The sequence below is a fragment of the Diabrotica virgifera genome, chromosome 9 (genome assembly GCF_917563875.1).
Source record: "Diabrotica virgifera virgifera chromosome 9, PGI_DIABVI_V3a".
NCBI classification, from domain to species: Eukaryota; Metazoa; Arthropoda; class Insecta; order Coleoptera; family Chrysomelidae; genus Diabrotica; species Diabrotica virgifera.
In genome coordinates, this window is record NC_065451.1 from 135970351 (window position 1) to 135982668 (window position 12318).

Sequence of the window (12318 nt, forward strand, 5' to 3'; positions counted from 1 at the left end):
CCATTCGTTATTCGTTAGACTCGGTCGAGGACGAGGACTCTGTTCTTAAATGATTATATATTTTTACCAAGTTTGCAGCTCTATCGGCACCTAATCTCTTGCGAAGCTTAGTCCATATTAATCCATATGAAGAAAAAATCCGCTCAATAGATGCAGATGAAGCTGGACATGAGAACAAAGATAACATAAATACAAAATTCATCTGGTATTTTATTTGTTTTTTTATTTTTTATTGATATCAGCTTCCACCATTTCTTTGTTGAGAATTTTTTGACAAGTTCTTCTTTGAAAAGTGTTGCGGGGAACATATCTGTATCCTTAATCTTGAATGATAACATCACTGCCAAAAACTCATCAGAAAGATTCGATGCAACCCATTGTTCGACTGTTTCCTCTTCTTCCCCTGTAAGTCGTCTTCCCATGTATTTGGGATCTATAGTATTTGCAAAAAGGTGAAATGGTTGAATGGCAAAGTCATATCTCTTTTTTATTTCTTGTCTGTATGACTGTAACAAATCATGGTCGAGGGCATCTTTCCATATTTCTACTGCATCAGAAATGTTTACAGAATCGCTTTGGAATCTGTCTAGAGCTTTCACAATAACGGCAAGTTGTTTTTGCAAATCTCTATATATGGCGACATTATCTAATATTTTGGAGATATTTTTATCAAATTCTTGCTCCTTCTCTGTCCTAATTTCAACATATATGTGATAGTTGCTTATAAATGTTGCAAGACAGGCTTCATGTGATTTCCAACTGGTTTCATTGGGTAGCTGAGGCATTAGACCCTTTTTTTCTTTAAGCCACCCATGTGGTAAATGTTTTATTTCTAAAATATTTATGGACCTCAATTATGTGCTTGGTAACTGTTTTGGGTGTAACATATGTTTCTAATAAATTCATTAAATGAGAGGAACACCCATATGTTAGTAAATTTGGATAAGTTTCCTTCAAAATGTCTTTCATATTGACCATTTTTGCCTCATTATCGGTACATATAGCAAAAACATCTTTATTATAAGTTTCTTTAATATATTCAATATTTTTTTAGCTATTTCAGAACAATATAAAGCAGTTTTTTTTTCATCAGAAGGCTCCACAGCATCAATCAATATACTATGTTCGCCAGTATGAATACTCGTAGCAATTATAGGGTCATTCTTAATACTGGACCATCCATCCTGCATCATTGTGGAGCTAACGTCTTCAGCACTGAGTTCACTTTTCAGGGTTTCTTCTATTTCCTTATAAACTGTATCTAACAGCTCTCCTGATACTTTCTTGCGGCTAGGTGGATCATATCCAGGTCGCAATGCGCAGATCATGTCCTTGAATAATTTGTTATCAGCAATATTGAATGCTATGTTACAACCATAAAAAAATTTGGCTATTTTAATATCCAATTTCTGCTTTTCACTTGCGGAAGTCTGCACAACAAAGCTTTCAATACCTAAAACAATTTACATCAAATTAATTAAGTTTGTTACTTGTCTTGAAATTTCTTCTTATTATAGTAGACCAGACACAGGGTAGGTAGAAAATATATAGATATACAAATATACATCCTGTATATCCTGTCAAAGTTTGGGTTAGTTTGGGCATAGTCAGTAGCATAAACATAATATGATGTTTTCACTTTCTGCGACGCCACTGGAAGTTACATAAAAATCGGCGAAAACACTTTACAGCAATAATTGACAAACTTTGACACCCCTTTATGATTTCGATATATGACAAAGTATACTAATAGGGGAAATCTGGGTATGATGGTCCCCTTTTCGTAATTCTTAAATAACAAGAAAACCATTCAACTTAAAAGGGCCTTGAAAGGTCAGTAGGTGGATAAATTTATGTTCTTTTCTGTAATTAGAACATTTTTTGGTTGTATGAAACAAATTCTAATATATTGCTTTTATAAAAAAACATTGGAAGGGGCATCATATCTCTGTACATGGATATGATGGCCCCCTTCCAATGGATATGATGATGTATGGGACATTAAGGTTAATAATTGGTTAGAAGCTTTTTTATTTAACGTATATTATCACTATAACAATACCTACTTTTTGATACCTGTTTTCACCTATAATAAAGTCAAATAACGATAATAATATGTATAAACAAAATAGAATATTTTAATATGTAGAAGACAACTTAATTTTTGCAGATGTCACAAATGTAAGTTTTAGCCCTCTTATTAACACCGGCGCATTCCGTGTGCGCCCACATGTTGCATAATTGACACCTTATCCAAAAATCAGATTTTCTTGACTGTAAATATAGGCCGTTACAAAAGATACAAGCCGCATCCTCGTCATCATGTTGCAGAAATGGCTCGATATCCTCAGGTGCGTCGTCAAGTTTGAGGTCCTTTCTTGCTTTTTTGGCGGCTTTCCTTTGTTCAGGTGCGTCGTCAAGTTTGAGGTCCTTTCTTGCCTTTTTGGCGGCTTTCCTTTGCTCGATTTCTTCCTTTTCCCTTTGAATTTTTCTGGCCTCTTCCAAATTGGGTGTTGTGTTGATAGCTCCATGAGCCGACTTGTTGGTCCTTTTTCTCTTTTGTGATTGAGTAACCACTGGTATAGGTGATAGCTCTTCTATCAATTCCATAGTCGTACTTATTTTTTTTGGAGTTGCTTGGACCACTGTAGAAGTTGAGGCTTGTTCTTGTACAGGATCTTCTGCAAACGAATTTTCTTCGTTTAATGTAACACCTGAATTTTCTGGATCATAGTTGTTATTATTCACCATTTCAGCTGCTATCCCATCTGAAATATCAGTTGTTTTTGATGGAGCAAACATCCACTCAGGGAATATGTTTGCATTAAAGGGGTGAATTCCTGTTTTTTGAAACCCACTCGTTGCATTGCCTAGTGTTGCAGCTTTGGCATATGCCTGGCTAAATATTTCTCCAACTTGAAAGTGGGTTAGTGTACGGCCGGGATTTTGTAACATCCATGTTCTTATGGATTGGTTATAAAAGGTCGTTAGAGGGCCAAACAAACTCACGTCAATGGGTTGAACTCTGTGAGTACAGTGGGGCGGGAAGCAAAATAGTAGGATATGATTTTTCTTCGCATACTCCAGCACTTTAATATTTTTGTGACTGCTGTGGCCATCCAATAAAAGTAAGACTTCTTTGGTTTCTGAAGGTTTGGCATATTCCTTGAAGTGAGAGAGCCACTTTAAAAAGATCTCAGTTGTCATTCAACCATTTTCTTGCGCAAATCCCACTGTGCCGATTGGAGCTTTATCTATTAGTTCCTGCTTCATGTATTTCCTTGGAAAAATCATAGCCGGTGGTATGAAGTTACCAACGGCATTCATTGCACAAACCGCTGTAAGTCTTTGTCCTCTTTCAGCACTTGTCAGAACTCCAACCTGTTTGCGTCCCTTGGTAGCTAGAATACGTTCCGTCTTTGATTGAACGGTTGAGAAGCCCGACTCATCCACGTTATATATCGACTCTGGGGGAAATTTATATTTTTCTAAAAGTTTCAGCAACTCATTGAAGTATTTTTCCACCTGAACTTTGTTGAACGCAGAGGCACGTGCAATGGATGTCGCTTCCGGGGTTCTAAAACCTAGCTCCGGATTTCGTTTCAAAAAATCCTTTAGCCACTGCCATCCTGCCATCTTATTGGTTCTACTAAATGTGTGTTTAAGTTTTAATGATTCAGCTAATTGGAAAGCTAATCGCCTAATGTCATAGGAAGTTAGCCCAAATAGACGATCCGACATATTCTGTATATGGCTTACGAGACTTGATTCAATCTCTGCTGGAAAAACAGTCAAATGACCCCCTAAGAATCCTTTTTGGCTATTTTTAGCTATCTTATTTTGGTCCCGACATCGTCTCTTGAGAGTACTTCTGGGAACAACGTATGTTTTGGCTGCGAGTTTGAATCCCATACGGTTGGACTTAATTGCCTCAATAGCCTGTTTCATGTTATCTTCTGACCAGAGGTGCCGTTGATTTCCGGTCCCAGGCATGATCTTGAATAGAAAGAAAAAAGGTTAGGTACTGAGTATCAGTTGTAAACAGTAGGTAAATATTAAAATCAGTATCAGGTATGATGGTCCCCTAGGCCAACATATCCGCATATAAAGGGGGCCATCAAACCTGATTTGCACACAATAATGAAATTCATATGAACTATCCGTCACGAATGAACTACAACTTGAGGCAGATGATGTGCTAGCAAAACTGTCAAGCGACATTCGACTCTCTGGAAAGAGAAAAACATAATTGAAAGTTGAAATTGTTTAATTGATGATATATCGATTGATATAGTATTGAATTATTGATTTTAAAATAAAGTGAAAATGTTTAATAGAGATGTAAAAGCAAATTTATTTTTTTAAGTTGAAAAAAATTAAAAATTAAGTAAGTATAGAAGAGTAAAGATAATCTTTAATTAATTAAACTGGGAAAGGTTGCGTTAAAAAAGTTACATTAAAGGCCACGTGTTAGATGTTAGATTTCACGTGTTAGATTTAGATGTTAGATTTCACCTAACATTTAAAAACAATCCTATCTAAAATCTATATCCTAAAATATCTATAAATGAATACTTATATATATTATATAGGGTGAGTCAAAATAATTGCAAAAAATTTAAGGACGTGATTCGTTGTTAATAATTAATAAGTATTTTCTTAATAAACATATAGGTTTGCATGCTTCCCCAAGAAGTTACATCCACTTAAAGTTGAGGAAAATAATTTTTTTTAATTTTTTTTCTCAAATATGGGTGATGTTACAATAACAAATTTTACAAGTTATTCCTATCGATAAATTGGCTATCTACAGGTATTTTTTTTAATCGCTTTCTAATTATCTAAGGGGTTGAAACTTATAACCCCTAACAATTCTTTTTACAGAACTTTTTAACAGGACACAATTTAAAAATAAAAAAATATGTATTATTATCCCCAATTTATTTAAAAAATAATTTGTCTGTTTGATAGTTTGTGGTTTTTAAGTAAATAAATAAAATTTGCAGTCATGCATTTTCGGGTTGTTCCGTAAGTTTCATAATAAAAATTAAGTAAAGACTGGTAGGCGGCTGTCAAGTCGGTCTGACTTTTATGTCACAGTAAAATTTGAACATTATTATCACATTGTGTATTAAATTGTTAAGATGAATAATTACACAAATTCTTTGTATTAGCCATTGGGAAAAATGTAACCGAGGTTGAAAGAAAATCACGTGGCAAAAGTTTTTGTACACGTTGCAAGTGATATGGATGTTGTTGTTCGCGCAAAATACGTGACACTGAAGCCTGACTTGTATGAAGTTCACCAGCTATCTTCCTGGTACTTGTTTCAGGATGTTCTTCAATTATATTAAGAAGAGCTTCTTCTAACGCCACTGTCCTGACTTCGCGATGACGACCACAATCTCTTTTATTCTTATTAAATGTACCAGTTTCTGAAAGACGTTGGTGGATCCTTGCAAACATACTGTGATACGGTATTGCACGTCCAGGATACATCTCTGCGTAAAGACGGGTAGCTTCCAAAGAATTACCCTTAGCCATGCCATACACAAAATGCATGTCGGTCATTTCTGCATTTGTGTAATTATTCATCTTAACAATTTGATACACAATGTGATAATAATGTTCAAATTTTACTGTGACATAAAAGTCAGACCGACTTGACAGCCGCCTACCAGTCATTACTTAATTTTACTTAATATTCGAGAAAAAAAAATAAAAATAATTTATTTTCCTCAACTTTAAGTGGATGTAACTTCTTGGGGAAACATGCAAACCTATATGTTTATTAAGAAAATACTTATTAATTATTAACAACGAATCACGTCCTTAAATTTTTTGCAATTATTTTGACTCACCCTGTATATACTATGATAATTAATATTAATTTATTTACCTGTATTCCTCTCTTGATAATTACAAACATCGTGGTGTGCTTTAAGTCTTTGGACTAACCCTTGAATATCTTTCCTGCACTTTCTACAAATAGCCCTACACCCCAATTTATTTGGATTTGTTATCTTAATATAGAACTGCCATATTGGGTCCTCTTTTCTTCCACTCATTTTACTTTATTTTTATTTATGTTTTCACTTCACTTAACTGACCTAACTAGCGAAATGCGTGAAATTGTTGGGCAACGTCAATTTATAGGTTGAGAAGGAAAACAAGCATCGACAGGAATATTCTTGCAAAAAACACAACAAACGCGTTCGTGTTCGTGCCTCGCCTCACTCGGCACTGTATAGCGAGTGTATAGGGCAGAAGGAAAACAAATCGCGACAAGAATTTTCTCGCAAGAAGCGCGACAAATGCGTTGTCTTAAGTTTTTGAGCCGCAAATTGTATTATAATTTTTATACTTATACATTAAAATAATTAACAATAATTTCAAAGAATCAAAATGTTCAAATTTTATATTCAAATTTAAAAAATCAAAAAAAATCAAATAAATCGTGATTTAAAAAAAAATCAATGGTTTTTGATTTTTTTAATAAAACTCAGATTTTGCCCCACCCTGCTATGAAGTCTCCTTCATATATGAGCATATAATCAATTTCTGGAATTGGTTCGTCATTTTCTCCTAAGGCAACTGTATCAAAGTCTTCTTCGTCTGTATCATTAGACATCCTGCTCTTCAAGATTTGCAACACTTTCCTGGTTCAATCTGGAGCTTTTCCTTCCGGCTAGTTCTTGGTCTGGGCTTTTCTTTTCCATTGCGTAGCTCACGAAGCAGACTTATCACAGAATCATTCATATTTTCTTCAATGTGAACGGGATTCGCACCAACTCCTATGTTGGGTAGCAGATTCAATATTTCCTGGCGGTCCAACGGAACAATACCTGTTTTTCTAAAACCACTTCTAATGTTGTCTCCACAACTTTCACTCAGCTCGTCAATAAGTTTTTTTTAACATTGGTGAAAAATGGATCTTACTTAGCGAGCCCTGGTTACCCCGATTTCTCCACTTTTGAAGCAGTGACCTCCACTTACATTTTAAAGGCCTAAAAAAGGCCACATCTAGAGGCTGGGCCAGACGAATTGAGTGTTTGGGAAGCATAGTAAATATGATTCCGTTATCTCCACATGATGTTAAAACAGATTCGGAAAAATGACTTGAGAGATTGTCCCCTATGAGAACTCTCGGCTGCGGCTGTTTCTGCAAGTATGGTAATGCTACTGTAAAATACCAGTTCTCAAAATGGATTTGGTCAAACCAGCCACTTTTTGTACAGCCATAACGTGTGCCCTTAGGACCTCCCAAACGCCATGAATCATACAAATTTTCGGCTTTGTATACCACTGCAAGAAAACATCAAACTCATTGCAGATTTTGCAAAGTCGTTTACTTTTTCCGGATGGTTTTCACCCCTTAATTTTTTTGTTGCCTGGATCGTCGGTCAGATTTGTCTCATCGTAGTTAAAGATGCTGTAAGGCTGAACACCCCTAAGAGTTTCTTCAAGATTGTCAAAATACTCATTTATTGTTTGCGCAGAAACGCCTGCTCGTGCCCTTTTGATATTTTGGTTTATTCTTGAGCTAAGCTGATCTTTGTGCCTCTTGAGGAAGGAAATAGCCCAGTCCTCACCTGGTAGATTATTTTTAAATTTCCTTACAGTCCTGCCTTGTTTGTCCAAATATCCTTTGACAACAAGACGCAGATCCAAGTACGTTAATGGAAAACCCCATTCTTCGAGAAGGATGATTTTATCTGAAAAAATAAATGTTTTGATAACCTTTTTATTATAACATGTCTATGTTTATATGGCTATGCAGCCTTACCTACCTTTCAAAACAGACTCCTCCATGAAACTCAAAGTTGACTGCCCTCCATGCTGCTTTTGGTGGATATTTTTGATTTTTTGGAAAATCTTCATTTTGTCTATATTATATTTTTCCGCAGCAGCACGCAAAGTTAATTTTCCGCATCTCACTGCCTTTTCTAAATCATCTGAATTGTATTCTCTTAAAGGTTTTGTCCCAGGGAGCCTCTTGTAAAACCTTGGCATGTTTGTTTAATCTGAAAAAAGAAACAAAAGAAAATTAATTTACTTGAATTTTATTTTGGGGTGAAGTGATACATGTATCACTTCACCCCGGTAGAGACTAAAAGTTCAAAATTTTATTTTCATAAAAAACCTGTTTTGATTTTGGAATTGCCATTATATAGCATGAATCTTTGATATATTCCTTACCTGATGTGACAAATTTAGCCTTATTGAAATGCTTGGTCAGTGTTCTGCAAGCAAAGTTTCCGACACCTTCAAAACTGTACAATATAACCTCAAAAACAAACAAACCAAAATGTGCATGACCGTTAGCGGGAAAAATCAGGTGACTGTCAAGGACATTAATACTGACCTGTATGGACTCTATAACACCAATGTTGCCAACATATACTTTCAAATTTAATTACTGTGATTTTTTTGACAACTGCTGCAGTTTGTATCAGTTCACCTCATTGTATCACTTCACCCGGTTTTACGGTATAAATTTACAAATTATGGGGATAACAGCTGAAATGGAAGGCTCAGTGTACAGTGTACCAGTATTTATATATCGACACCCCCATCGAACAAGGTTGTAACTCAGTTGTACCTCAGTTTTCAGGAGACAAAAAACGACAACATATATTGTTAAAAATTTGTAGCGAAATGATTAAACGCTTTAACACTAATGTGATATGATATTTATAATATAATAGGGATTACTTTGAGATATATGTTTTGTAATTTTATTAACTATTGAAAATCTTCAGTTTGACTGAGTTACAACCTTGAGATTAAACATGACTCTTCGTAGAAAAAGGTTGTAACTCGCTTAACAACCATTTTACACTATCCGTGTTAATTATTTTTTATCGTTTTACCATTAAATGGTTGTATGTTTTAAGTTATTGGCAATGTAAATAGGAGATTAGTTTTTATGTTATATTTAAATAAAATATCAACTCGTAGTTTTCACAATTTTAATGGAAAATTATAAATTTTACAAAAACAGCAATATTCTAAAAATACAAACAAAATACTATGAAGAAAATAAAATAATTATCTCAAATTTTTATTCGAAGTCCGATTGTTGAATATTTTTAGGGTCACAAAATTTTAATTGTTATAATAACGGTGATATATTTCGGGTATGACATTTGACTTACAAACGCTGTTTAAATCTTTATATTTGTCTTTCGATATGGCGAGAGAATTAGAATAAACGGGAGGTATATCTGTCATGGTGATACGCTCATTCTTATTTTTTTGTTGACTTCCTAGCTGAAGAACGTTGAGTGACAGGCATTTTGTAAGGGTTTATCAACATCCAAAATTGAGATCAACACATATTCATTTAATTCTTAAATGTACTAGAAACGAAAACCAAAACATACACATTTGTTTACATTTTTACTGGGTCACCTAGTTTTGTTAGAAGCACCAGTCGACGATATTGCATAGTCAACTAATTCATATTTTCGTATGTCATGGCCACGCTGAGTCGACAATATAAACAAACTAGATGTTATAAGTTTGTTTATATAAACACGAAGGTATGGTGATTCATTCTAATTCATTCGTATTATTAAAAAAGAACATTCTCAATCCAGATGCTCTAGCAGATGGTTTTACCGCGAGCACATCAACTATTTACTGTGGTATTTATAGTTGGTAATAAATAAGCAGTTATACATATTGTTTAATTCAGCAACCCCTATTGGTAGGGGGTAACTACCCCCAACTACCCTGCATGTTTCCCGAGGGTGCATACTAGGGTGGAGTGAAAATGAGATATATTTTTTTTTCAAAATTTCATTTTGCAATACCCGCAAAAAGTTGCCTTCTAATATCCTAAAAATAAAAGGTAAATGATGTTTTTAATTATTTTAACATCTTTGGCCCTCTACCATCCCTTAAAGGGGTAATAATTTTTTTTTCAAAATTTCACTTTGCAATACCCGCAAAAAGTTGCCTTATAATATCCTAAAAATAAAAGGTAAATGATGTTTTGAATTATTTTAACATCTTGGGCCATCTACCATCCCTTAAAGGAGTAATAATTTTTTTGCAAAATTTCACTTTGCCATACCTGCAAAAAGTTACCTTATATTATCCTAAAAATAAAAGGTAAATGATGTTTTGAAATATTTTAACATATTTGGCCCTCTACCGCCCGTTGAAATGGTATTAGGGCATTTAATATGTTTCCAAAGTTTCAATTTGGAACTATTACATAATATATGTCATATAAGATAAAAAGTAAAGTAGAAAAAGGATTTATTGTTATACTAAAAAACCATACAAACACAGCAGAGACGGACATTTGAACAATAATACTTTTTAAATAAAGAGCTGTAATAGCCATTATAGTCAGTTATAGCCACCATTCAATCACTACATCACCTTATAATCTTTTTTCGTAAATATTCTTTACCCTTCTTACTAACATAGGCCCTTCCACCAGCATAGTTTCTTTTTCTCTCATTCGCTTTCCAGTTAAGAACATGTCGTGTTCGTTTCTTTCATGTTTGCTTTATTTTTGTTTTATTGACGACTTTTCTTTTGGTCACTAGACGATTGGGATTTCTAGTATCTTCTACTGTATTATTATTATTATTATTCAGATTTAGCCATACGGCTCACACTCCCTCTAAGGGGAAAATTGACTCATCCCAGATACCTGCGGTATCAAAAGGATTGAGCTCTGGTGGGACTCTTTCCGTGTTATCGAGCCCTAGGTGACTTGGTATGCAGGTGTATCTCCCAAAAATTTTCGTACACATCTGGCCGTTGCGAGTAGTACAGCTTTCTGCATGGTCTTATAAAGATGTTCATTCAGACCCAGCTTTTTGATGCTTGCGAGGAGGGTCTTCGGAATGACTCCAGTAGTAGACATGATAATCGGTATCGTCTGGGTACTTTGCATTCTTCATTGCCTTCGTATTTGAATTTCCAGATCTCTGTACTTGGCGATCTTTTCAGTAAATTTACTACGTAGATTATTGTTGTTAGGTATCGCCACAGGCGATTATAATTATTATTATTATTATTATCCAGATTTAGCCATACGGCTCACACTCCCGCTGAGGGGAAAATTGACTCATCCCAGATACCTACGGTATCAAAAGGATTGAGCTCTGGTGGGACTCTTTCCGTGTTATCGAGCCCTAGATGACTTGGAATGCAGGTGTATCTCCCAAAAATTTTCTTACGCTTCTGGCCGTCGCAAGTAGTACAGCTTTCTGCATGGTCTTATAAATATGTTCATTGAGACTCAGCTTTTTTATGCTTTCGAGGAGGGTCTTCGGAATGACTCCAGTAGTAGACATAACAATAGGTATCGTCTGGGTACTTTGCATTCTCCATTGTCTCCGTATTTGAATTTCCAGATCTCTATACTTGGCGATCTTTTCAGTAAATTTACTACGTAGATTATTGTTGTTAGGTATCGCCACATCAATTAGTGTTGTTTGTCTTGTTAATTTATTAACTAGTACGAGATCTGGTCTATTATGTGCCACTGTTTGGTCTGTGAGCACACTGCGGTCCCAGTATAGCTTGTAGTTGCCATCCTCAGGAACGTATTGATAATATGGGAGATGGTCCGTTTGGAGAAGTCCCAGCTTGTTAGCTATCTCTTGATGAAGGATTTTTCCCACTGCGTCATGCCGTTCCTTGTATTCAGTTGCAGCAAATGCCTGGCAGCCCCCTGTAATATGTTGGATGGTTTCTTGGGCTTGACATCCATATCGGCATCTGTCGTTTTGAACCTGAGGGTCTTTGACGATATACTTCAGGTAATTTCTGGTTGGTATAACCTGATCCTGAATGGCCAGTAATGAACCCTCCGTTTCAGGGAACATCTTTCCTGATGTCAACCAATAGTTCGACGCTGTATTGTCGACATAGTCTTGGCTGACCTCATTGGGATGTCGCCCGTGCAGAGGTTTACCCATCCAGGTGCGCAGTTTTTCGTCCTTAGTAAGGTGGTTTATGCGCATTTCTGGTTCCCTCAGTTTGATCGGTGTTGTGTCATCTACTGCGCAAATTGCGCGGTGTAGAGTAGATGTCTCAGCCTGCATCTGAAAATAAGTTCTTAAATTAGCAATTTGTTTATCTAATTGCTCACCTATATCCATAAGTCCTCTTCCTCCTAAATACCGGGGTAATGTTGTTCGTTCTACTGCACTTTTAGGGTGGTGTTTTTGTGCCTTTGTGAGGTGTGTTCGTACTTTTCGCTGAATATTTTCTATATCCGTTTTTGTCCACTTAACAATACCAAATGAATAGCTAAGCGCGGAACAAGCGTAGGTGTTTAGTGCCTTA